This window comes from Pleurodeles waltl, chromosome 4_1 (genome assembly GCF_031143425.1).
Source record: "Pleurodeles waltl isolate 20211129_DDA chromosome 4_1, aPleWal1.hap1.20221129, whole genome shotgun sequence".
In the NCBI taxonomy this organism is placed as follows: domain Eukaryota; kingdom Metazoa; phylum Chordata; class Amphibia; order Caudata; family Salamandridae; genus Pleurodeles; species Pleurodeles waltl.
In genome coordinates this window covers 886,798,469-886,825,584 of record NC_090442.1, presented here as the reverse complement: position 1 = coordinate 886,825,584, position 27,116 = coordinate 886,798,469, and the positions used below count along the sequence as shown (strand labels likewise).

At 41.9% G+C, this 27,116-nt stretch overlaps 1 protein-coding gene across 1 annotated transcript in view; it reads left to right on the top strand.

Moving 5' to 3' along the window:
• The first annotated feature begins 1,788 nt into the window (after nt 1-1,788).
• Nucleotides 1,789-27,116, top strand: part of SLC26A5 (solute carrier family 26 member 5) — a 365,888-nt gene continuing 340,560 nt past the window's right edge. The window contains exon 1 of the mRNA XM_069229639.1: nt 1,789-1,926. The gene's annotated coding sequence lies outside the window, so the exon portion shown is untranslated. The remainder of the gene's footprint in view (nt 1,927-27,116) is intronic.

Below are 27,116 nucleotides of genomic sequence, written 5' to 3'. Positions count from 1 at the left end.
GGAGTGGTGCAACCCTGCAGCTCCTCCTCCTAGTCTCTGGAATTTATGGTGATATTAACAGGAGCTCATTCCTCTTAATGTATGTTTTCATTACACGTTCTTCAGCTTTCAAAACTCTCCACTATAAGGGTTATACTCCAGCCAAGATTGGTATTTGTGGGGGAAGGATGTGGAAGGTTGTGTATATGAGTTATTTGAATTTTATGGAATGTTTTGTAAGAACCCTGTGGTCTTGGTTCTTCCTTTTTCTTTTGGTTTTGCTGGAAACAATGATTGATTGTACTTTAGGAGTTTGGCTCTCTTGCCCTAAAAGAAAATATTAAAGAAAAAGACTAATTCCAAAAATCAATAATAACCACTGAAAAAATACATTATCTTTAGGTCCGGAACTGTGGTGCCCAGCGGCAAGCCCTTCAAAGCCTCTTCAGGGATAGTAGGCACTATATAAATGAAATTACAATATAATGCAATATAACATCTCTGGCCCAACCTAATAGCATAACCATATCTTCCTCCAACTCATACTTGCTCAGGACTATACACTTTAAACAAAATATCTCAGAATGGTCAGTAGCCAGTTGTGAACTACAGTAATAAGAAATATCATAAAGGGCTTTGCAGGGCTGTTCATATCTGCCACCTACTGAAAACCATAAACTGCGTGCCACTTACACTGCTTCATCTACCAAAATGCTAAGTGCCCATTACGCAATAACCTCACCTCAGTGGTCATCACGCACTATATGGAAATAATTCCCACATAGAATCAAAACGAATACAATACACTTCCAGTCGTACACCCTATAAGGTGTTGTATGCTAACCATGAAGACAAGTGCTTGCTTCTGTGCCCACATAGGGGAAGTAAGCGCTATATAAATGTTACACTACAGTTCCTTTCCCCCACTACAGCATATAGTATGGGGCAATGGGTTAGCCCACTTCAGCGGCTGGCTAACATCACTTTGAGTGACAGCATTCTGTTCTTTTGCAAGAAGCACATCCACCCTTTAAGTAGTTCTCTTCAGTGCCAGGGGCTACTATGGTAATGTGTGCCTTTTGATACCAAATGAATATTTTTGCTGTCAGACATTCATTTTTTTAATTAAAAATGGTGAGTCTTCGGCAACTCTACCAACAAAAAGGTTTTACAAAAATAATGACAATTAAAGAAGCTAAAACGCGGGCAGCCAGCCCCATATCTATTGGCATATATGCCAACAGACCTGATTCAGGTGGGAGACTCCAGATTCAAAAAATAGCTTTATTTTACCTGTCTCTCACCTAAAATTATCTCTGTTTGAAAGTATGTCAGTGGGTAAAATGCATCCTCTTGATTTTTTCTCCCACTTGCCAGTTGTAAAATTTTGGCATGTATTCTGTTAGGTTTGCCAGCGCCTGTTTTTCTTTGTGCTCTGGGACTTGAAGCGATAAACTAAAAATGGGCTAAAATAAGACTATAAGTTCCAGAATGCAGAGCGCAAACACCAGGCTTGGGTGAGCTGCTCATACACGGGCCTGCTCTAACTCGAGCTTCAGAGGGCTGACGGCCCGAGGTAATTTAGAAAATGAGTACAGGCTGTATCACGCAAGCCAGTGTGTCAGATTCCGAGAGCTGTAGGATAACAGAATGAGTAACAGCGCTGCGTGATCGGAAAACACTCTCATTCAGAAATATTCCCTCACTCAAGATGGCCGTTCAGTGTGTCCGTCAGAGAGCGCTCTATGCTAGCCCTTCTTTGTTTCCCTCGTGTCCTTGCTGTCATTGGAAGCACCCGCCTCTAGCTGTGCACGTCACGAGAGGAGGAAGCGAAACCCTGGAGCAGGGCAGTCCTGTATCATCTGTTAATATGTAGCCGATCTCAGGTACGGCCCGGACACTGACGCTGCGGACGCCAGAGCGCGGAGGGACAGGTGGCGCTGGCAGGTGAGTGATCTGCAGCAGCACGGGCAGAGTCCCAGGATCTGTTGGCGGCAGGCACCTAGTGGTGCAATGCCAACATCTCAGAACAGATTAGAGGGATATTTGGGGAATGTTGATGGAATTGAATTTCCCCATTACCTTACATCGAAGTGAGGTAAGACTTTTATAAAACCGGGAGTGTTGGCGTGCATGCTTAGCGCTTGTCTCATAGGATGAAGCCTGCACGTAGTCTGTGTGCACCTCACCCAGGGTGACACTTGAATGCAGACAGTGTGCAATATCGACACATGGGAGACACCTAATGGCAGGCTGTGTTTGCACCCACACAGAGTGACCGCCGTCTACAGTGTTTGCATACAGAGCCTCTGTGGTGACCGCTTTCTGTAGGACGTGTGTTTGTCACATTTTGGGAACCCTGACTACTTGTGAAGCTGAACTGTCTGTACGTCCGAAACAGGGTGACTCGTGGCAATCTCCAAAGAGCATACACACGTGACTTCTGACTACTGGTCGTGTTTGCACCCTACAAACCATGGTCTTCTACTAGAGGGTGTGTATGTCCCCCACAAATTATAACTCCTGGCTACCAGATGTGTGTTAAAGCTATTCAGTGCAAGTGTTGTTGACATGTTCTTTATGCAACCAGCACAATATAACTCCTTTCTGCCTGTATATCCTACCATGGTGCCCACCGACTGCACATTTTATAAATGCCCCATGCATGGTAACTTATTATTGCAGGCTGTTTATGTACCCATCTTTCGTGCCCACTGAATATAGGCTGTTTATACACCAAAAGGAAGGTACTTCATGGTATACTCATGTGTGAACCAGACATGGTGGGAGAGGATGTGGCCTTAAGGCGAGAGCTGCTGATGCTGGAATTGGGAATCCAGGTTTAAATCTCACTCAGCGTTGGCTCGACGTTATCTTGGGCATATCACTAAATCTCTCTGTGCCTAAAAAAATACTCTGACCTTGTATGATGGATCTGGGGGCATATTAATGGCCCCAGTTGCATTGTGCATGCAACTCTTAAGGCAGATTTATGAAGCCACGCAAGGCCAAGGTGTCCTGGCGTGGCTTCATAAATGTGAATTAGCTCAGCGCAGCACAAATTGCTGCTTTGCGTTACTCTGCCCAGGGAAGGCGCTCCATGGGTGGAGCATGGATGTTCTCAAACAGCTCCCATGAATTTTGATGCATTCCTAGATTTACCAGAACTGGTAAACCTGGGAATGCGCGAAAATGCTACACCTTCCGAAGGGAGACGCAACAAGTAGAAATGTCTTTGTTTCTCCTCGCAACTTCCTTTTTCTATGTGTGCTGAGATAGAAGAATATGCCTCTGGGGATTGAAGGTGCCCCTTCCTGCACAAAACACTCCTGCATGCAACAGAGGCACCCTTGAACCACAGTGCAAGGGTACTTGAATTGGTGCTAGGCAGTCAAAGGGCACCAGGGCAGGGAAAAAGGCAGGAATGTGCCAATTTGATTTAAATACGGTGCACTCCTGCCCTTTCCCTGTCAGGCAGTGCAGCTCAGCAAGGAGACTTGCTGTGCTGCACTGTGTGACTTGTCCATGGATATGGCCCTTGGTGTTGCTATAAAGCGCTCTAGTGCCCTTGGGCCAAGTTCATGCTATTTAAAACTATAAAAAGAACAATGGGAAACCTAGCCTACAGCTGTGTGTACCCTACTAAGGAAGGGCCCCCCTACTACATGGTATGCACTTTGCACACCATGATGTCAGCTTGAAGCACCCCACAAAGTAATATCCGACTGAGGGTTCTGTATGCGCCCCTTCACATATGATAACTTCCTATAAAGGTTGTACGTGCTATACGCGGATGGCGACGGGGTAAAGGTTGTCTGGGCTCCCGGCCCAAGGTGACTCATGACAAGATGGCTGAGCACCCTAGGCGCGCATAGTGACCTCTGACTCTAGTCTGTTTGCACCCCAGCCAGAGTAAGGCTTGACTTTGCAGTCCGGTTCAGGTGGGACTAATGTGTGAACTGCAATCGGGAATGTGTCGAGGTTGATTCATTCATAGCTCCTCTGCTCGCACCTAAGGACTCCAATCATACGAAGTGAATCAGTAGACATACGGAATAGAAACTGGTGTTACCTCAATCTGAATGCTCACCCTTTCAAGAAACACTTGTACTGGTAAAAATGACGTTTTTTCCGTGCATGGAATTCTCGCAAAACAGGCCTTGTTGCTCCTGAATTGCATACATTGTACAGCCTGGTTTGTCCGGCTCTCAGACCACCTCGGGTAGTCGGTATGTGAAACTCACCGGTTCAGTCCAGCAAACAGGCACGAATAAATGCCACACTCACAGAATAGCAAGATCATTACACAGGAAATATTGTGACTGTCTGCCTGATGCACAGGGGAAGCCGCCCTTAGAGCTCATGAAGTGCGGAAACAGTGTTACTCTTCCCGTAGTATAAAGACGCGTGCACTTATAGTCACGTGCAGCTGCGGATTAGCCTTTTACATATTCAGCTGCGTTGACCCTGATGATGTAATTAGTCACTGTGCTCACAAAATCAGTTTACTATGCAGACCCCCTGCTTGTTCTCTGGCTGCCGAGTGCCGACAATGATTCTGGCCGGTGGTACATACCTGCACTTAACGTAGTCTATAACAGTGACGTAACGAAACTTGAGCCCCCTCCCCTCCACCCTTGCAAAGTACCTCGAGCAGGACCCCCTTTCCCCGGATCCCGTTAGGGGTCTGCCGCTCGTGCAGTGTACTGTGCAGAAGGGGGCCCCCTGGAGCTCCGGACCCCACGCACCGCGGTGGCTGCGGGGTCCTTTGTTACGCCACTTCTTTAAACTGTTTTTCTGTTCTGCGCTTGCGTCCACTGCCCTGGTTGAATGTTGAGCATCCAACCAGGCTCTGCGGATAGTTAGGTCGTTATGTAGAAGGGAATTCTGCACAGTAAACACGAAAGGGCACAATCAGCTAAAGCCAGTCACCTTTAGTACTTATACCCATATTCAAGGAACAATACGTCAGCGCTGATTTGCTGGAGGAAAGCGCCAGTACCAATACAGATGTCATTTAAATTGAATCTGCTTCCAACGTAGACACACTTACCCAGGCGCATTCACGGTCTGCCAATGCATTTTCAGAGCATACATTTCCCTGCTTTGCTTGGTGGATTGCAAAAGCGGAAAACCTAAGTGATAATTTCATACAGATTCCTGTGCATTTTTTCAGCAACAAAGCTTCCAAACCTGACAAAATCTCACCCCCCTGCTTAAAGGCGTAAATCATGCACCGAGTCCGAGTGGCAACTCTAATCACTAGCCATTTGAAGTGTTTTTTAGGCATTGGAGCCACATGCAGTGTGGTAGTAAAAAGAGATGTTAAATGCATTACTTAAAAAAACGATATATGGTTTATTTTTTTAAAATACATTATATAATTTCAGTATTGCCTCATATAATTCATTGTATCCCAAGACAAACTGAAGTGTTTGATCTGATGTAGAGCCATTCAATATACAATCTTATTTAAAAAGTCGTATATATTTAGAGCAGGGAAGAACTTTGAAAATAATGAAAAATAGCCCACAGGGATTGGACGATGATTTACTAACTAAATGCAGAACTTTAGAATTACAATACCCAGGTTCTAAAAACATGATAACATTTTGGAGTTGCATTCGTTGGGAGACATGTATGAGAAAGGCATGGTCAGAAGGAAATGTTTCAATGCGCTTAGTGGTCTCTGTTGGCTCCCTCAGGGTGAAAGGACTTAGGGCCAGATATACAAAGCTATTTAGCAGTCCCAAACGGCAAGAGTTACTGTTTCTGACCGCTAAATGTCCTTGTACCATGTATCTACCCCATTTTGCGACTCAGTAACCTATTACTGATTCGCAAAATAGGGTTTGCGACATGCTATTAGAAAGGGGTGTGCCAAGGGCGTCCCTTCATAATAGCGAGTTGCATTGGTATGTGTGAATGTCTTGCGACAGTAATGAGGTCACAAAACATTCGCAGATTACCACCAGCTTCAAGTTGGTGGTAGCCATTCACAAAAGGGAAGGGGTCCCTTCTTTGTGAATCTGGGTTCAAGCATTTTTTAAGAGCAGACAGTGATTCCACGGACCCATGCCTACTCTTAAGAAAATGAAAAGATACATTAAAAAATAAAAATAAAAAGGTATCTCGTTTTCCCTTAAGGAAAACAGGCTGTGTTACAAAAAATATTGCTTCATTTAAAAAGCAATCACGGACATGGTCTGCTGACTCAAGCAAACCACCATCCCTGTGATTGTAGCCATTTTCAATTGGTCATTCTGCTGCAATCTCTGAATAATGTCCTGGAAGGGTTTAATTTCGGAAGTGTTTGCCACTGCTAGAGGCATTGATAAATTCCATTGTTTATTACATAATTAACTGATAGCCAAGACGCAACTACCTGCCAGTAGTAATCTTATCTAATAGAACAAACTAATCAGTTGCGCTTGTGATCTCGAATTACATTCCTGGTATTCGTCTTTATCAAATAACACAAACAATATCGTAACACCCACACACTGTGGAAGATTGAAAACGGCGCTCAATAACAGCAGTTGGAAGGGGACTAGTAACACCATAGGTTAGTTTACAAATTGATTATTAATTTGAGAGAGGGTCCCCCCATCATATATATAACAAGAACGCTATGTCACAATACAGTTCTAAGAGACTCTCTGCTTAACTCACTGTACTGGCACCAAGCTGCAGGCTGTTTGCATAGAGAAATGAGTGCTAAGTTCAAGCAGTACAAGACAACATTAAAGTTAAGAACACCACACAGTAACATTTCCAAACAAATTTAGAAATTATAAGAATAATTTGAATGAGCAAAAAGACATTAAAATTAGATTAGGGTAGTGGTGCCGGAGAAATGGATTGTTAAAGACTTAAGGCAGAAAGCTTCCATAAATCACAAAGTGCCAAATCAAAGTCACTGGTCAGGGGTGACTGGGTCAGAGCTGCAAAGTCACGCTGCAAAGATTTTACCAGTAGAACAAGGCAGGATACTGATGTCAACAAAGGTTGAAGGTGAATGCATAGTGATAGAGCTCTGGCTGAAGTCTTACATTTTGACACAAATAACTCAGAGAGAGAGAGTGCAAGATTCCCCAGTTGGTAGGGTTACTTCACAGTGGGGTCAGTGTGTCTCCTTGCCCTAGTCCCAGATGTTCTTAAGAACCTAGTCACTTTTTGGATCTTGAAATCCTCCATTGGAGCCGAGCTGTATGTTGTAGCTGAGCATGGCTACTCAAGGCAGCACTACACCCAGCAAAACCCTTTTTCTTTGTAGCAAAAAGCTCTGCAGGACAAACCATGGTAACTCGCCACCCAAGGATACATCGCACCATGGGAAGCCTCAGCGTTGTGTCCAAATCTCATGGAGGTTGAAAAAATTAAGTCCCACAAAGCTCTTGCTCCTGGAAAAGTGCCTCCTCATCTCCCCCACAGCCCAAATGTCTTCAGGCTTCTACCCACTACATGTTTCTTCGTCCAAGGCGCTCTCACAGTCCAGTCTCAAGCAGTTATTGGAGGACACTAATGTGCTGAATTTCCTCCATAAACTATGAGTTCGTAGTATCTTACTGCATCCTCCAATGACCACATTTTGAAGAATATAAGGGTCAGTGGTAAACAAAGGAAAAGGGGAATAGACTTTGAGAGAAAACAAGCACCGGACTCCATGCATTCCAACTTGTCACTTCTGCTGGGCACTGAGGTTTGGAAGGCAACATCAACAGACAGTAGGCAATATCTTTAGTAACAGGCTACACAAAGTTGAGCACTGAATTTTAATAGCAAAGGGATGTACCTTAGTGATATCTCTATCTAACTAACTTCTTGTACTCAGAGGTGCATCTTGTGATTGCTGAAACTAAGCATCTAAAAATGACTATCTTAAATGTGTATTTATCAATGCTATTTCTATGAATTTGATAACTACCTCAGGTTTTGCAAATGCACACCCTTTGTGTATGATGAGTTATAGTTTATCATTTACTCATGAGCCTCTGTAAAGTAGTTTACAAACATTAATACCCTGTGAATCTTAATTTGGCAATTCTTTAATCATTACTTGAACCCTAGATACCTTAAGCATAATCATAAATGCATACGATTTGCACCATCGTTCTGACTTAAGAGTCCTTCCTGTTCCATGACTGGATAACCATAACTGATATCAATAATCGTACTGCCTTAGAAAAATATGAATAAAACGTTAAAACAGTTCAAAGCTGATTTTAACAACATGACTCAAATTTCACAATACTTCCTTGTATTCCCAATGACCTTTTTAAAAAAAATGCATCATGATGAAACAGTTCTGCACAAAGTAAATCCTAGATCTGCTTGCAAGCTCCTGGCTGCAGTGACATAGTTTCACAATTGTCTAGTAAAGACTCTGCGGGCCATGAGAAAAATCATAGCCAGAAATCCAAAATGGCCTCCACGTATGCAAAGTTATATGGGATTTTATTGCTTGTTGGGAAATGTAGTTCGTCCTAGTGGCCCTGTCACATAGTGAGTTGTCCAAACATGCAAAGCCTGTCATCAGACGGCGTCAACAGTCTGTAATGACTGACACTCTCTCATTCCCTCAGATGGACTTGGCAATAGCGAGTTTGAAGTATTGCTACAGCTATGCTGAGTCATAGATAGTAAGCCATGTCCCCAGCTATGCTTTCTGATAGTGATTCTCTGGCCTTTTTTAAAGTGGGGATCCCTTATTCATTTTATGGGACCGAACCATCAACAAGAAGACCAGCACTCAAAACTTGGAGAGTACGTCCAGTACAATCAGGAGCCCTTGGGGGGTTTTCCCCCCCAACAATTAGGCAGAGTCTTCCATGTTCTTGAATCTTCATGTTCTTCCGTGCCCAGGAATGTTCAGAGGAGGTGGCGGAAAGATAGCAATTTTATTCTGCCACTAGCCAGAGATTGGAAAATTCACTGCTCTCAGTCTTTCTATGAAAAAACTACTTTCCTTTTCAGCATTTTCCTTCTTAACTTACTGAAGATCTATCCAGAGACCCTCATCTTAAATGGCTAAGCTGTCTTCCATCAGCTGAATCCTTGTCCTAGTTTCTAGCCACTCCCTTATGGTAAAGGAGTATCTTCATCTCTCCTCCTGCTGGAACTCATGTTCTCTACGTCTTGGAATAGAGACAGACATTATAGGCTTTCTCTGGGCAAGAGTGGTTTTAGTTCCTGGGCATCCTATATGGGATGTCTACTCCAAAAGAAATAGCAGTTAATGATGCCCTTTGTGTTGCTATCAGTTCCTGTCTTCCTCCCAGATGATTGATCCCTAGTAAGGGACCACAGTTAATACCACTTGAGCCTCCCCGCTCCCATATACACTTGCATTGTTCACCAGGAGGAGGTTGTTAACAGCCAGTGTGAGATGTATATTTTGTTGTCTCTGTCAAAGGGCTACCTAGCAAGGGAGTTTCATATCTGTTTTCCCACAGGGAGCACAGACTGCAGTTTTTAGAATGTGCTTTTCTGCTAAATTTTTTCTAAAACTGTACCTTTACCATTGAATTTGATTTTTAATTTAAAGTGGAAAATAACTATGAATGATTTTTCTAATATTTTCCCAGGAAAAGTTACAAAAATATGCTTTTATATTTAACTAAACTTGATTATGGAAAAAATAGCTGTACTTACACAGTGGCAGGTAGTGTTTTGCAGCTGTTCAAATTCTAGACATACATGTACTTAATATATAGCATGTCCTACTTTAATATATTAAGCACCCAACCCTCTAAGCTTAAAAGGCACACTCGGGCATCAATAGGTTTATTCACCCACTTGCTAGATTGACTTACTTTTTGGACCTAATCACCACTTACTTTTTGGACCTAATCACCCCTTCTGGTGAGATAAAGACGCCTTTAAATCTTGTTCTTATCTTGTCACATTTGCACTTTGTTCAGAGACCAAGGTCAAAAGTCAGTTTGTCTTCTTACAATTATTTTTGCTTCTGACTGCAGAGTTCCAGAATTTTGTAAGATCAACTGTCTGACCTGCTTTACAAAGAGTGTGAAATGAAAGGTTGTAGGGTGTCAGGTTTTTCCTAACACACAACATTTTAAATAACTAAGTCAACTGTACCCAACATTTTAAAATATATTTCAGAAGTCATGAAAGCCCATTGTTTTGTACTTCTGTGTGTATTAAAATATTTTAATATGATGAAAACAAATCAGACCACTTTACTTGGTGATATGCAAATGATAAATATGTATTCTGAAACCCAATTTTCACAGATTATTGTTAATACACTATGTAGTTTTATCAGTAAAGCTGCACGTTAGTGGATAGTTTTTGGACATTTCTTGAAAATTTACTATCTGTAAATGACAGTGCGCTACCACATCATGCTTTAGTAATATATTTATGAAAAAGTGAGTGTTTAAACATAAACTGAGAAACACTCCTGACCTGATGGCAATGCTATTAGTAAACTAAGAGGCAAGTCGTGGATCATGTATGCCCAACATGTGGGCTAGATTCGTATTATACATGGAGCAAAAGTTTAGTCTGTTTAATCAAACAAAAGAGGTTTTTTACAGCAGAAATGCTGAACACACAAATTTGAAGGTGCACTCATATGCGAGAATAAAGAAGGCGACTCTGTAAAATAAAATACTTGCCAAGCATCAAACAATTTGAGACCCCTTTACAGGTCAAGGATATTACAGTTAGGTTGAGTAGATTATACAAGTTACTCGACCTGCAGGTCTACTAACATTTTTAGGGTTGAGCTCGCAAGCGCTCTGGCCACTGTTGTAATCTCTCTGTGGGCTTTTAACCACACCCATCAGTTTGGTTGGTTTGTGGCTTGCCTTTTAAAATTTGCTTGATTTCATTAGTGAAATACATTCCTCGAGAGCACTGCTAAACTACTGAAAACATACAAGGCTTTGTGTTTTCTGAATGGCTTCTGGACTACTTTTTCTTTTTATTTCCTACACAGCGCCATCTCGTTGGGCAGTAGTGAAGCGCTTTGCATGACATCGACCCTGTTACATGGATAATTGCACTTTTGCCTGTTTCACAGATAATTGCACTATTGCCAATATGTTTGACTGCAAGTGAAATTTTGTTTCCTTTTGTGTGTCTCCTTCACGCTCATGGCGGCCGTCAGCTCGCTTATGTGAACCTGTTTTCCTTTTCATTTTAAGTTTTTGTGGCAAAAAAGTCCAGTTAGGAGTTTACAACGCTAAAAGCTCTAACTTGAGCAAATGCGAGACCCCTTGCATTGCAAATGCTTGTATGATTTTTTTAGGCCTTTTACTAAAGTGTGACTTAGTTGATGTATTTTAGTAGGTTTTCATATATGGCAGAGCACTTTTTCTTGCCCATGTGTTACTGCAGAGGTTTTAAAATTGAAGCCCAGTCTGAGCACAATGGTGCTATGTGAACTGATACACTTTGGTCATATATGTGAGTTGTGCAAATGGATATTGCAACCCACACATGGCATTTAACTTCCATACCCCCGGTGCATTATCTTTTTTTGTTTGTTTATTGAATACATTTTAGCAGGTCCAGGAAAGAAGAAATAATACTAAAGATGCATAAACATATTGATCAAAAACTTACAAGATCATACAATCTTCATAATAGACAGGAAGAGCACCTTCTTACAGAGAAGATATTTAACTTTAAAAAAACAATTAATGGTCATAGTGCACCAGAATAACACATTCTCAGATTCTTGCGGGAAGGGTAATTCACATAGCATATGTAGAATCAATAAATAGAACTCAATTCCCAATTAGAGTTAAAAATGCTAAAGCCTTATGTTATTATATTATTATTATTATGAGGGTGCATCAAGACTAATCTCTCAAATGCCCTTAAACTTACATATTGCACCAATACGTTGTGCATAAAGTTTCTCCTTGGAACGCACAAGTTTCATTTTTGCCTCCCAAGCTGCGTAAGATGGTGTTAGAAGAGACTTCCAGGCCTGAAGAATTAATGATTTGGCAATTAGAGAGGCGATAAACAGAATTTACTGTTCATGAAGTGATAGCCCGGAATGGCTGGAGATACCAAACAAAGGTCCAACAGGATCTGAGGTGTGGGTAGCCCGGACCTCAAGACTAATCCACTGGAATCTTTTTTTCCCAGTAGTCTGAAAGCTTGGGACATGTAAAACATCAGTGAAGCCAGTCCCCCTGGATGCCGCTACAGTGTGGGCAAAGATCTGAAGCAGACGGAAATGCTTCCTTGATTCGAGCTGGAGTATAATAAAGCATCCATTTTGAATAGAATGCTGTTTTCTTAAAGTTAGCACCCCTTATTGCCTTGTAAGATTAAATATTATAGTTCCTCCATAACTGATGATCTATCGTACATCCTGTTGTGCTTTGGATCTTCATCAAAAAGCAGGGGATAATTTGATATGAAGCATGGGAGCTCAGAGTCCGATACCAATTACCTATTCCCTGCTGACTCCTGTGAAAAGCCTGAAAAATGATGGAAACAATGGATCAATTGTTTTAACTACTGCGTCCAGAAAGTGTTGAATTTGAAGATGAGAAAATCTAAGAACATCTGAAATATACGGTCCGTCTCCTTGACATTGAGCCCATGTCTTAATTTGGTCACCTAATAAAAAGTCAGAGAATCTAACAAAGCTTGATTGTTCCCACTTTCTGACGTGAGCTGGGTTCAGCTTTAGGCCCACCGTTCCTGCATCATGAAACAGAACAGCCAGGTGAAAGTGGGAACTTGATATTTCTCCAGAAACTGCAACACCCTAGTGTGATTGTAGTGGGTACTTTGTACCTCGTGCATTTGGGCAGTCATGGTATCTTAAGAAGTAAGCTGTAAACTACTTTCTGCTAGCATACAGTTAAGATAATAATTCAGGTTTGGTGATAAAGCTGCTCTTATAGCCCAGTCTATAAGAGCGGCCTCATAGTACTTTCTAAAATGAGGTAGGCTAGCTCACCATCCTCAACTGCTTAGGATAATGATTGAAGCTGAATGCAAGGCTTTCAGTTTGCGCATATAAACTGACGGAGCATCATATCTAAGCCTTTGAAGAATTTTAGAGGGATTTTGATGATCACATTGGACAAAACAAAAAAGAGGGAGAAGCATCATTTTGACCAGTGCCACCCACCCCAATGGTAGTCAATGATCATGTTTACCATTTCTGCAGTAGACCTTGAGCTTTCTTGAAGATAGATGTGTAGGTAAGCAGGAAAAGATTGGAAAAATTGTGAGACACATTTATAATCCAATACCTAATAGGGCGGAAAAGCTGAAACTGAGCCCGCATACCGAAAGAAAGAATAACATCAGAAGCATTAAATAAAAGAGCTTCAGACTTGGTGTGGTTGATCCTGTAGCCACCCAGATCGAAAAAAACCTTGATTTTCACAAAGGCCCTTCCAGTGTTCGAGGGCTTGACTAGAGCTCAAATAAAGCATCATATCATCAGCAAGCAATTTCAGTTTGGGTGCTTGGGGAATAGGAGGATATTTAGAGTTGTCTTGATGAAGATCCACTGCCAGGGGTTCAATAAAAAGTGAAAAATCACGGGAGAGAGAGGAGAGCCTTGGTGCGTACCTCAACAGACTTGCAAGGTCCCTGCTATGCGTGCATTGACTAAGATCTTGGCCTGGGCCTTGGAATACAGATTACACAGTACCTGAATGAACTGCCTGGGGAACTTGAATCTGCCTAAGATCAAAAACCTCCCATTTAACTAAATCCATGCTTTCCCTGCATCAAGCATTATAATAGCGTCCGGGTTGTTGTTGTGAGAAAAGTAATCGATGGCCTGAACTAGAAAATTAGTATTAGTCGATAAAAGCCTGCTCGGAAGAAAACCACACTGATCCTCATGAATTGCACCTTCCTCCACGGTGGCGAATCTATGTGCCAAAATCTTTGTCAGAAGTTTATAGTCATAATTTAATAAACTGATCAGGCAGTAGGAGTCTGGTTTCTCCAGAGGCTCTCCCTTTAAAAAAAAAAAACTAACAATAGTAGCCCTTGTAAAGGAGGCTGGGATCTCTGCCCTCTTAAGTATATTGTTAAAAAGCTTTATAGGCTTCAGCCGGAAGACCATCTTCACCACAGGCTTTCCCACTGGGTGAGGCAAGAACCGCCTCCTTCACTTCCAAGAGTGAAATGGGCGCTAATAAAATTGCCTGAGATTTCTCGCCTAACGCTGATAACTTGAGAATACCTAAGTACTGATTTATCAATCCCACATTAGTTGGAAGTGTAGAAGCATATATTTTCGAATAGTGGGATAAGAAAACCTCCTCTACGTCTTTGGAGTGGTTGACAAGTATACCCTGTTTCTCATCAAATATAGTCTTCACAATATTATTATTGGACTTTTTTGTCCATGGACCAAGCCAGAAGTTTGCCCACGTGCTCGCTCTCATTGTACTGTCGCGGAAAGCTTGTCTGATGATTAACTATCTTGTGGGCTATGTAATAACCCCTTAATGCTTGGTCAAATACCCGTTGAAGCTCTAAAAAATTCTCCTTATTTAATTTCGTCAAGTGTGATTTATAAGATATTGTTTCTTCCCTTATAGGAGCTTTACGGCCCACCCAGATGTTAAATAGGGAGGCTGCCCCTTTATTAATGTTTAAAAAGTCAGTGACCAATGTTTTAGGAATTGCGACCCACCCCTCATCTGCCAGAAGAGACCTGTCAAAGCTCCAGCACGGGCGATCTGCCCTCTCTCCAGGTAAACCTACACTAACTTGGGGAGCTGAGAGATCAGAAAAGGGATTAGCAAGAATAGTGGGACCACGCCTTGCCCCCAAAAACAGAAGCTAGTATAAAGTTGATTCTAGAAGACAGTATTATACTTTTTAGAAAAACAGGTAAATTCAATTCCATGGGGGTGGTCGGCTCTCCAAGCAGCTACAGGCACCAGATAGCAATGAATTTGCCCAGCCAGCGAGGTTTATTCTGTGTTTTATACTGTGTTTTATTCTTGCGTGAGGTTGCATCACTGGTTCCTTGTGTATATTGTATTTAATCTGCTTTAAGGCTATTAGAGGGTAGGATTAATGTCACATCGATATACCTCCTGCTGTAGCTCATGTATTTATAATTAGTGCATAAGAAATGTCTGACCTGCTTTGAATATACATGCAGATACTGGACTATCTACCCTTCCCTCTCACACCAAGTTGAAGAGCTCCTACTTTAGTATCTCTCTTCTGCTGTAAGGTGTAGCAGAGAGGAACTCTGTTCAAGGGTGCCTGGCAATATTCCTCATCCTAATCCTATGATGCTGAACTTTCTATGTCAGTCTAGGGCAATGACTTCAAGACGTACTTAAAAAGTTGAGTTAAAAATGAAGATTAAACTGACACCAAGGGTTTATTTGGTCCCAGGCCATCTTTACTCTTTCTTTCACAGTGGCAGATGACATATGTTTACCACGCTGATGGACAAAAGCCTGCCATATTTTGATTTTGCGACCTGCCTGGTGTGGTGGTCTCTTTGCGTTCACATGAGGCAGCTCTTGGGAAGGCACTCACTGAATGTCTGGTACGTGGTTGCAGTCTTCTGGCAGCCACACACCAACATTTTTTTTTCAGAAACAGTTTCCCAAAGTATGAACATATTTTTGACAGACAAAAAAATGAATGTCCTCTGCCGCTTGGGAGTTTTCTACTGGGGTGTGTGGGTCATTGTTTTTTGTTAGCAGCACAAGGTGACTGGTCTAAATAGGGTGGGCAGTATGGTTCCAGTACTCTCACAGCCCCTGTTCTGTTGGGCCTGTGGAGTAAGTTTTCAGAAAGTAGAGTGGGGGCACCACTAGCCATAAAGTCCACTCTGCTCAGAATAGACGGAGAGATTGGCAGACCTCATTCTCCGACATGTTTGCAACACAGTTATCCTCTCCTCCATACTCCAAATCAAGCCCTAAGAGTGGGTGCTCTTCTGATCTCTTTTAAGGGAATGATCAATGAGGAAGATTGCTGCTCGTGATTAGTCTGAAGATAAAGGATGTAAATGAGTAATTCAGTTTTTTTTTTTCCATTTCGAATTTGTATTTGCTGAATACTATAAACATCTTTGCTGTCACCATTATTTACAGATATGCATCAAACGTCCTTGTATTTCGCAGGGTTTTGTTTCATATATTATTGATACTTAGGAAATCTACATTGTTTCAGTTCTGTAAATCTATTTATTTACCACACTGTTCTCGTTCCTGCCTTTTGTCAGCCCTTCGTAATGGAGGATGCAATACACAAGAGAAGATTTCATCACTAATTGGATTGTGCAGTGGTTTCCGCATTGCACGCCAGTGCTGAACGACTGCCTCCTGGCCCTCCTACCTAGCACGTTGCTTTTGAAATGTGTTGGTCTTGGGCTAAAATGTAAGGGCTATTGATATATTCAAGCTTATCTACAAAGATTGCTCAATATATATTGTACTATTGTCTTTCAACACTCCTGATGACATATTTTATATTTGTTTTAACATTCACAATTACTTAAGTGTATGTACTGTTTTCTTTTTGTTCTTCTTCTTTTTTTTTTTTGTGCATGTGTGTTTTTTTTTTTTCTCATGTCTTCGTACCCTTTTCCGGGTCCTCAAAGACTACTGATACAAATTTGCAAACTGGTCTATTTCAGCAACTTTTTTATGCACAACCTCATGAGTTGTGGAAGTGCGTGAATCAGTTAAATCAGATAAAAAGACAATGGAGCCGAACATAAAAATAATACTGCTCCATTTATCCTCCCACCTAAAACTTCTATTTTTTGTTTCCTGGCGCTGTTCCCAATGCACATTCAATGTCAATTGTGCTGGATTGATAGTGGCATGGAGATATGTGAGGCCACTGCTCTACACAAATCATGTGATGAGTTAGCTTATGCCCTTCTGCAGTCTGCGGCTTTAATTTATCTGTATTTCCGACGATCCTATTGTCATGATAACCTCCTCCACCCAGCTGCCCGCCAAAATGTGAGGACCACATGTATACAGTATTGCTTCCCTCGTGCATTTGGGCAGTCATGGTATCTTAAGAAGTAAGCTGTAAACTACTTTCTGCTAGCATACAGTTAAGATAATAATTCAGGTTTGGTGATAAAGCTGCTCTTATAGCCCAGTCTATAAGAGCGGCCTCATAGTACTTTCTAAAATGAGGTAGGCTAGCTCACCATCCTCAACTGCTTAGGATAATGATTGAAGCTGAATGCAAGGCTTTCAGTTTATTCTTGTTTATTCAGTTTATTCAGTTTTATTCTTGCGTGAGGTTGCATCACTGGTTCCTTGTGTATATTGTATTTAATCTGCTTTAAGGCTATTAGAGGGTAGGATTAATGTCACATCGATATACCTCCTGCTGTAGCTCATGTATTTATAATTAGTGCATAAGAAATGTCTGACCTGCTTTGAATATACATGCAGATACTGGACTATCTACCCTTCCCTCTCACACCAAGTTGAAGAGCTCCTACTTTAGTATCTCTCTTCTGCTGTAAGGTGTAGCAGAGAGGAACTCTGTTCAAGGGTGCCTGGCAATATTCCTCATCCTAATCCTATGATGCTGAACTTTCTATGTCAGTCTAGGGCAATGACTTCAAGACGTACTTAAAAAGTTGAGTTAAAAATGAAGATTAAACTGACACCAAGGGTTTATTTGGTCCCAGGCCATCTTTACTCTTTCTTTCACAGTGGCAGATGACATATGTTTACCACGCTGATGGACAAAAGCCTGCCATATTTTGATTTTGCGACCTGCCTGGTGTGGTGGTCTCTTTGCGTTCACATGAGGCAGCTCTTGGGAAGGCACTCACTGAATGTCTGGTACGTGGTTGCAGTCTTCTGGCAGCCACACACCAACATTTTTTTTTCAGAAACAGTTTCCCAAAGTATGAACATATTTTTGACAGACAAAAAAATGAATGTCCTCTGCCGCTTGGGAGTTTTCTACTGGGGTGTGTGGGTCATTGTTTTTTGTTAGCAGCACAAGGTGACTGGTCTAAATAGGGTGGGCAGTATGGTTCCAGTACTCTCACAGCCCCTGTTCTGTTGGGCCTGTGGAGTAAGTTTTCAGAAAGTAGAGTGGGGGCACCACTAGCCATAAAGTCCACTCTGCTCAGAATAGACGGAGAGATTGGCAGACCTCATTCTCCGACATGTTTGCAACACAGTTATCCTCTCCTCCATACTCCAAATCAAGCCCTAAGAGTGGGTGCTCTTCTGATCTCTTTTAAGGGAATGATCATTGAGGAAGATTGCTGCTCGTGATTAGTCTGAAGATAAAGGATGTAAATGAGTAATTCAGTTTTTTTTTTTCCATTTCGAATTTGTATTTGCTGAATACTATAAACATCTTTGCTGTCACCATTATTTACAGATATGCATCAAACGTCCTTGTATTTCGCAGGGTTTTGTTTCATATATTATTGATACTTAGGAAATCTACATTGTTTCAGTTCTGTAAATCTATTTATTTACCACACTGTTCTCGTTCCTGCCTTTTGTCAGCCCTTCGTAATGGAGGATGCAATACACAAGAGAAGATTTCATCACTAATTGGATTGTGCAGTGGTTTCCGCATTGCACGCCAGTGCTGAACGACTGCCTCCTGGCCCTCCTACCTAGCACGTTGCTTTTGAAATGTGTTGGTCTTGGGCTAAAATGTAAGGGCTATTGATATATTCAAGCTTATCTACAAAGATTGCTCAATATATATTGTACTATTGTCTTTCAACACTCCTGATGACATATTTTATATTTGTTTTAACATTCACAATTACTTAAGTGTATGTACTGTTTTCTTTTTGTTCTTCTTCTTCTTTTTTTTTTTTTGTGCATGTGTGTTTTTTTTTTTTCTCATGTCTTCGTACCCTTTTCCGGGTCCTCAAAGACTACTGATACAAATTTGCAAACTGGTCTATTTCAGCAACTTTTTTATGCACAACCTCATGAGTTGTGGAAGTGCGTGAATCAGTTAAATCAGATAAAAAGACAATGGAGCCGAACATAAAAATAATACTGCTCCATTTATCCTCCCACCTAAAACTTCTATTTTTTGTTTCCTGGCGCTGTTCCCAATGCACATTCAATGTCAATTGTGCTGGATTGATAGTGGCATGGAGATATGTGAGGCCACTGCTCTACACAAATCATGTGATGAGTTAGCTTATGCCCTTCTGCAGTCTGCGGCTTTAATTTATCTGTATTTCCGACGATCCTATTGTCATGATAACCTCCTCCACCCAGCTGCCCGCCAAAATGTGAGGACCACATGTATACAGTATTGCTTCCCACTTACATTCTTCCATTATAGTGGTTAAGGTACATCACACACAGCTGAGTAATGCAATGCTCCCCTCAAAATCTGTTGGTGCCACCAGGAGACAAGCTTCTACCACCCACCTAATAATTGGAACAATAAAATAATGCTTCTTATGAGCCTAGCCTTTTCTAAAGGTAAATGTTGGGATTTGTTGATGTGTCCGTAAACAGAAAGACTGAGAGCCTGATTTAGAATGAGCCGAATGATTACTCTGTCACAACAGTGATGGATATTCCATCTGCTGAAATCTAAATCCCATTATATTCTGGGGGATTTAGATTTCGGCGGTTGGGCTATCCGTCACCGTTGTGATGGCGTAACCCATCCGCCGAGTTATGAATCGGGCCCTGAGCTAAAGACACAAGCATGCAGTGGCCATCCATGTCCAAGATGCACTCTGTGCAGTGATGTATAATCTCTGCAAACCCAGCACACTAGTGCCTTATGTTGCCACCCCGACTCTTCATCTGCCATGATCAAGTGTGCAGTGGATTGAACAGGCTGTAACTTACAGAATGCCATCTCCTGTTCACACAACCTCTGTGGTATAGCCTGTTCCCCGGGGTGCAGGCATACCTAAGCATCTGCCAGGGTACACAGTAGTCCACCCACCAACATCCAGATGGAGCAAAAGACACAAAAGACAAAATTATAGGTTTTCAAAAGGTTTGGCACAGCGGAGTATCTTTCTCTCACACAGAGATGTACAAGCTGAAGACTACGGGACAGATATTGAGTGCGGCATTCTTCTTGGCCCCAGAAACCAGAATTGTAACAATGTACTTTGCAAGCAGAGCAGTATTTTCATGTACTACTGGTAATCCGGATGAAGGAGTTGTGTGCTTTGTCCATGCCCAGCATGATTGGATGCTTATGAAAAGAGGCAGGGGCCTGTTCTCAAAACTGCTGATTGGGGTGGGTCCTCCAGTAAACAACATGCTTGTAACTGGTAAAGGCTCAACCAGGTAACCATGACTAGAAGTGACTAGTTTTTGGCTAAGAAGGTTAAGCCACACATTGTGTGCAACGACAAAACTGGGCTACCACAAATTATATGCAACAATGTGTTTGGCAAGGAGCATGGAAATAATAAAATTACAGATGTAATGTACTGTTTACTTTTTACGTTGTTTGTTAGTACTGTGCCACAACTGCTGCTGCCTGTTGACCAAGACATCTGATTGCAATTCAGGCTCGCCCTGAGTATTGAGAAGTTGCACCTCTTCATTGTGGACACAGGAAAAGCACAAATACATCTACATAGAAACAGAAGCAGTCATGGGCAACTTAACTTTGAAGCACGGGACCACAATTACTGCTCCCCTTTTCCCTGTTACTTAAAATGTGTGCGTCACCAACCATTGCTCTTACTAGCTAATGCATCTATGCTGCTGTCTGAATGTGGTGTAGTTATTAAGTTGATGCTGTGGCAAACCGAAACTAGAGGTTAGATCTCGGTTTCCCATCTTTATGAAATGGTATGGGCCTTGGTACTTGACTTTATCTCCCTCAACCTAGGTTGCCTTATTTGATAAATATTAGAAGAATGTTTAACACTACTATTAAGCATCACCTATACAACTGGACATGTACCTCACCATAACGTAAAGGGAAATGGGACAGGTGTGTAACCAGAGTCTGTAGGGCACTCTGATATATATATATATATATATATAAATAAGGGGTCCAATTTTACCATGATGATGGTAGCGATGAAACCATGCAGATTAGGAACAATTAATTACTGTTCTGTTTTGTTGGTAAATATGCTGGTTTGTCATCTTTTCATCATTTTGATAACTGTTTCATTAGAACTCACATTTCAATCGGGTACTGAGAGGTGAAAAACAATCTAATGCTAAATTATTAACACATCCTTTTCAGTACCCATATATATATATTCTGTTCTATATAATTCTATATAATTCTGTCCTTTCTATCACTGTGTGTTCCAACTGTATAACAACTCTCATTACAGCATTGTAAATTCCATCTCTGTGAGACTCACTCACAAAGGTATGGGTAAAAAAAAAAAAGAGTAACTTATGCAACACATGACCTGTTTACAGAACTACGTAACCTGGGGCTAATACATGTACAAGGAGGTCCGACTAATGAGTGATGTATGCATTGCTGGTGGTATACCATGATCCTACACGTGCATTGGGGTGCAAATGACAAAAGCTATCCCCTCCTGAGGACTTTTTGTAAAAATGACATGATGCTGTGCCTGTTACTGTAGCTTCTGGACAGATTACGACAGAGCTATTTGGTTATAACATCAAGCACCGAGCGAAAAAGAACGACCTCATTGTCCTGTTTTTTTTTTTTTTTTAAATACCTCTAGATATACTGCGCTTTGGACATGCACAGAATTAGAACTGCAGTTCTTTGTCCACTGCTCTAAAATGTCTTCGGTACTGCTCATTAGGAAATTACATAAATGTGTAGTACGCATTTTTGTGCACGTTATGCTTGTGTAAAGCACATCTATGGAGCTCTGCATAGTGTTTCTTCCCGCCATATAGTTCGAACTTACGGATGTAAAAACCTTTCTGAAACTGCCCCAACACCTTTTTACCTTTGTCTGGAAATTGTAAGACAAGTGCATTCGACTTTGGCCTTATTCCTGTTTTCTTTGGAAACTGTTGAAGCCGTTTTGTTTTCAGTTCTGTATGTCAAGGGATGTAAACAGAAATGAGGAAGCGAACCATATTCTCCACACGGTAAGCTGTATTGCCCACTGTTTTTCTTTTTAATTTTCCTTTGTTATTCATACCGGTAGTTTTTTAAAATTATTTTTTACTAGAGTTAAAAGAATGCGATCAGATGCTCATTTTGCAAAATAATGCTCAGATAATTTAAGTAAACTCTGATCTGAATACCTTATTCAACGGTTGCAAACGTTGTCTTGCACAACTACAAATCTTCTTCCTTATTGTTCCATGTCCCCAGCCTCTCTACTGTGCAGTGCATACCTTTCTTCACTGTTAGTTTTGTGGATTTTTTTCTTTAATTTATAGAAGAAATTGGGGACTCATTAGGTCGCAGCCTCCCAGACAGCGCAGTTGTGCGGTTTGTTAAAGGCATCTTGGAGACTTTCAAAAACTTGACCTAGGAACGCATTCAGTTCCTTGATTACTAGTGGCTTTGTGGTTTGTAACTCACACTTTCTGGCGTTGTTTGCGTTAGGCTCTCCCGGTTCAATTTGTCCCTCCTGTTGCTTACCCCATGTTTTCTATATCCTTCCACAAACTCACTTTCTGTTAACAGACCTTTAAATCTTGTTCTTATTTCATTGCATTTGCTGTGAATTCACAGACTTAGGTCAAATGACAGGCGCTGCCTTTGAAGAGCACTTGTTTACCTTTCTTGCTCTGACTTCAAAGTTAGAGGATTTATGTGGTAATCTTGCTGGATACTTGGGGTGGAAAGAGTGTTTTCTAGTACACAATAACATGTAGATGAACTGTGTAAGTATTTCAGAATATATCAAAATTATAAACGCTCAAATGAAGCACATTTTTTGTTATTTCTGAAGTGTTGGAAATAAAAACTTTGATATGATCAAAACGAATCATTAAACTAGGTGATGCAATTTCCACACATTTTTGTCAGTGCACTATATAGCTTTAATAGTAAAACTGTATATTGTTGGAAATGGAATGGTAATTTACCACACCTTGAATACTCCTCTTTGACACTCCACTCTACTCTGCAACACTCCACAACCGTGCACTCTACTCTGCACCACTCCACTTTCCACCACTCCACACCACTTCACTCTCCACTACTCCACTGTACACTGCACTCCACATCTCTCTACTCTATCCTGTACCACTCAAATCTATGCCAATGCACTCTTTGCCGCTCTACTTTACACCACTGCACTCTTTGCAACTGCATTCGACACCACTCAATTCTAGGTCACACCAATCTACTTTACACAACTCCATCTACACAAATGTAATCTTGGTCACTCTGCAAAACTGCACTCTATGCCACTGCACTCTGTGCCAATGCACTCTACGCCAATTAACTTTACTCTGTAACACAACTTTGTGCCCATGCACTCTACGCCAGTCCACTGTACGCCACTCTAATCTACTCTGCACCACTGCACTCTATACCACTGCTGTCTACACCACTTTATGCCATCACACTCTAAGCCACTGTATGAAACTGCACTTTACCCTGAACCACTTCAGTCTGCGCCATTGCACTCTACGCCTCTCTACTCTGCACCACACCACTCTGCGCCACTCCACTGTGTTCCACTGCACTCTACACCACTCTACTCCGAACTGCTGCACTATACACCAATGCACTCCACACAACTGCACTCAGACGCTGAATTCTATGCCACTGTACTCTACTCTGCATCACTGTACTCTACGTCACTACTCTCTATGACACTCTACCCTACACCAATCTACTCTGCACTACTCCACTCTACGCCACTGCACGTTATGGCACTATACTCTTCACTTTTTTTATGCTACTCTACTCTGCACCATTCTACGCTACTCATCTCTACGCCACTGCACTTATTGCCACTTGACTTTACTCTGTGCTACTGCCCTCTGCACCACTCTACTCTTTGCCACTCTACTCTTTGCCACTCTAGTGTACGCCAGTGCATTTGTACAACGCTGCATTGTACGACTCTGAATTTAATTCTACTGCACTCAATGCCACTCAACTCTACGTCACTATACTCTGCAACACTCTACGCCAGTGCTTTCTATGCTACTCCACTCTAATCTATGCTACTCCAGTGTAAGCCACTCTACATGACCACACTGTACCACTCCACTCTACTTCCCTCTTTGCCATTCTGCTCTACGACACTCACACCACTCTCCTCTGTGCCACTAACTTTTAGCCATGATGAACAGCAGCCACGCAGGTGAACAACATGGCTAAAACACATTGGCAAAGCCAATAGCTCTTGCATAGGTGAGATCTATTGGCTGAGCAATGCTTGTTTTAAGGTTGGCGAATTGGCCACCAACCCACTAGGCAAAAGTTTCAAGTACCCACAGTTTTGGTGAGGCATATTTTATGAAAGTGCTCTGGCCAAAGTGGTGCGATCACTTTAATTGACCGTGCATAGCCTGGGGGCCAGTGCTGTAATCTCCCAATTTGGGGGTTTGGGACAGAGGCTGGGAGCAGTGTGAACCTGAGAGCCTGGGTAAATATAGGTATTTTGAATGAACTTTGTATACATCAAAGGGGAGGGAGTGGTGTGAAGTGACTCAGAGACAATATAGTTATTTTTGTGAAATGTAAACGATCAATAAAAAGAAGTTATATTAAAAAAAAAAAAGTGGGGGTTTGTTTTGGACATGAAGGTTTTTTTAGTTCTTGCTTGCGATGACATATTCATGCTGACTAGCAACAGACATTGTGTACAAGAAGGGGCTTGCAGCCCACCCGTTGCTTAACATTTGTTGGCTTCTTTGTCACTTATATTTGCTGCCTCCTAATTGGCCAGAACCTGTTGGCTTGACTTCCTCTTCTTTCTACTGGAGCATAAACCAAGAACTGAGTGCTTCAGCTCGATCACTGTCCTTCCACTGATCGCGCTGTGATTGAGGTACTACTTTTATTTTTACTTCTTCCCTGTCGTCCTTGTTGAACCACTTGCCATTTGCAGCTATGTTTTACTATGCCACACTCACTTCAAAGAAGCCCTTTTCTCCTTTGAAATGGATGAGGACTGTTGCAGCTGGTGCTATTTACTTTTATTGTGACAACAGATGTTATCTGCTTCCAAATTTAGTTTAACTAAGACATGGACATGGGCACAATTGTTTTCTATATGTGATAGAATTGTTTCCAAATGTAATTTTTTTTAAATTTTCATAGGGAGATTAACTAATTTGCTCAGAATCTCAGGGGTGTTGGCTGATACAAGCATTGACAACGCCAATAGCTCTTATAGGCTAGACCTGTTGGCTTTGCGATGCTTGTAGTTTTTTTTTATGCCTGGGTCTCCAAACCCTTTCACAGCAGGACCTGGGGCAAACAAATCTGCATCTGGAGGCATAGTCAGTGCAGGGTGAGACTTCAAACACTGTGGGGCCCTAAGGGTTTGGTCACCAGCAGCAGTTTACAAGAGCGGAGCCAGCTGAGGCTCTGCCATTAACAATCCTACAGATACACCATCTCTAATTAAGGCAAGGGAAACATCAGATTGGTGGAATGAGATGTCTGCTTAGTTGTGGCTGATAACCTGTGTCCACCACCCACTAGATGACCCCTTTGTTGCTTACCTTCATTTGGAAAGATGTGGGTTATAATCCAGGAGCTTCAACAAAAAATATGAGCCGGAGCAGATCTTTTTTCTTCACTAAATATATATATATATATATATATATATATATATATATATATATATATATGTGTGTGTGTGTGTGTGTAATGTAAATATAGCTAAAGTGTAATGTATAAAGTGTAATATGATAGATAATTATCAAACATCACATTAGAGGGTATCAGGAAATATACCTAGCGCCAAATGTCCCAGATCTCTGGTCCCTCAACCAGAAAAGTGTCCATATGGAAAACTGACTCAGTGTGATCTGAGAGCAACACTGCTTGACACGCCGAACATTTCCAAAATATTCTTTATTTTCTTTCCAATCAGGAATGCCTTTCCTTCTTATGGTAGAGCTGAAAACAACACAAAACAGCCCCAGCCCACACGTGTTTCACATCACAGATGCTTATACCTAATAAATAAGTACAAAAATAAAATTATTTTTATTTGTACATTTTAAAAACATAGTTTAGAGACTTGAAAGGCCAGTCCACCAACACTCCACCCACACCCCCACCCCCCATTCGGCCACAGACTTCTAGCCCCTTTAGTTTGCTGTCTGACCATCATGGGCACCTAATTGGAGGCAGGATACACCACTGGATGTTGATAACAACTGACGGCTGGGTTCTCCAGGTTGACCTAAGGGGCTATTCCCTCATCTTTGTGACTACCCTTTCATCCATGCCACATACGTGCGACAGACTTATGGAGGACCACATCGCACTACTCTGCCAGGAAGTGGTGGCTCTCTTGGTCCAGGGGGGCACAGAGAGGGTACCGGCATCAGAAGTAGGTTATGGTTGTTATTCCCACTACTCTCTGGTGCCCAAAAAGGACAGAGGCCTTTGTCATATCCTAGACTCTCAATTTCTTTCCAAAAAAGGAGAAATTCAGAATGCTCATGCTCTCTCAAGTCCTGTCTGCCCTGAGCCTGACAGACTGGATGGTAGCATTGGACTTGCAGACACATACTTCCACATTCCTGTCCTGCCTGTTCACGAAGGTTAGCTTTGGGTCACAGTGGGCCATCGGAGGTTTCAGTCTTCCCCTATCTCGAACACTGGCTATTGAAAGTAGATTTGCCCTAAATGGTCACCTCCCACCACTAGGCTACAGGGGACCCCCTGCACTTGCTGGCGTTCGCTATCAACATGCCAATGTCACACCTGACCCCTTCTCGAATGCTTTCTTTTATTTGAGCTGTTCTGAATACAATGTTGTTTTGGGCTTATCCTCCCGAGCGGCGAGTCCAGGATATTCAGGCAATGAAACAGATGCTTCAGCATTTATCCTGGATTTTGGTGAGACTGATTCTGAGGCTGCTAGGCCTCATGGCTTCCTGCACCCTGCTTGTGACGCATGCCCATTGGCATGTGTGGGCTCTGCAGTGGGACCTGAAGTTCCAGTGGGCGCAGCATCAGGGTAATCTCTTCGACATGGTCCAGATCCCAGAGAGCACTGCTAAAGATCGGTAGTGGTGGCTGATGAACCGTGATTG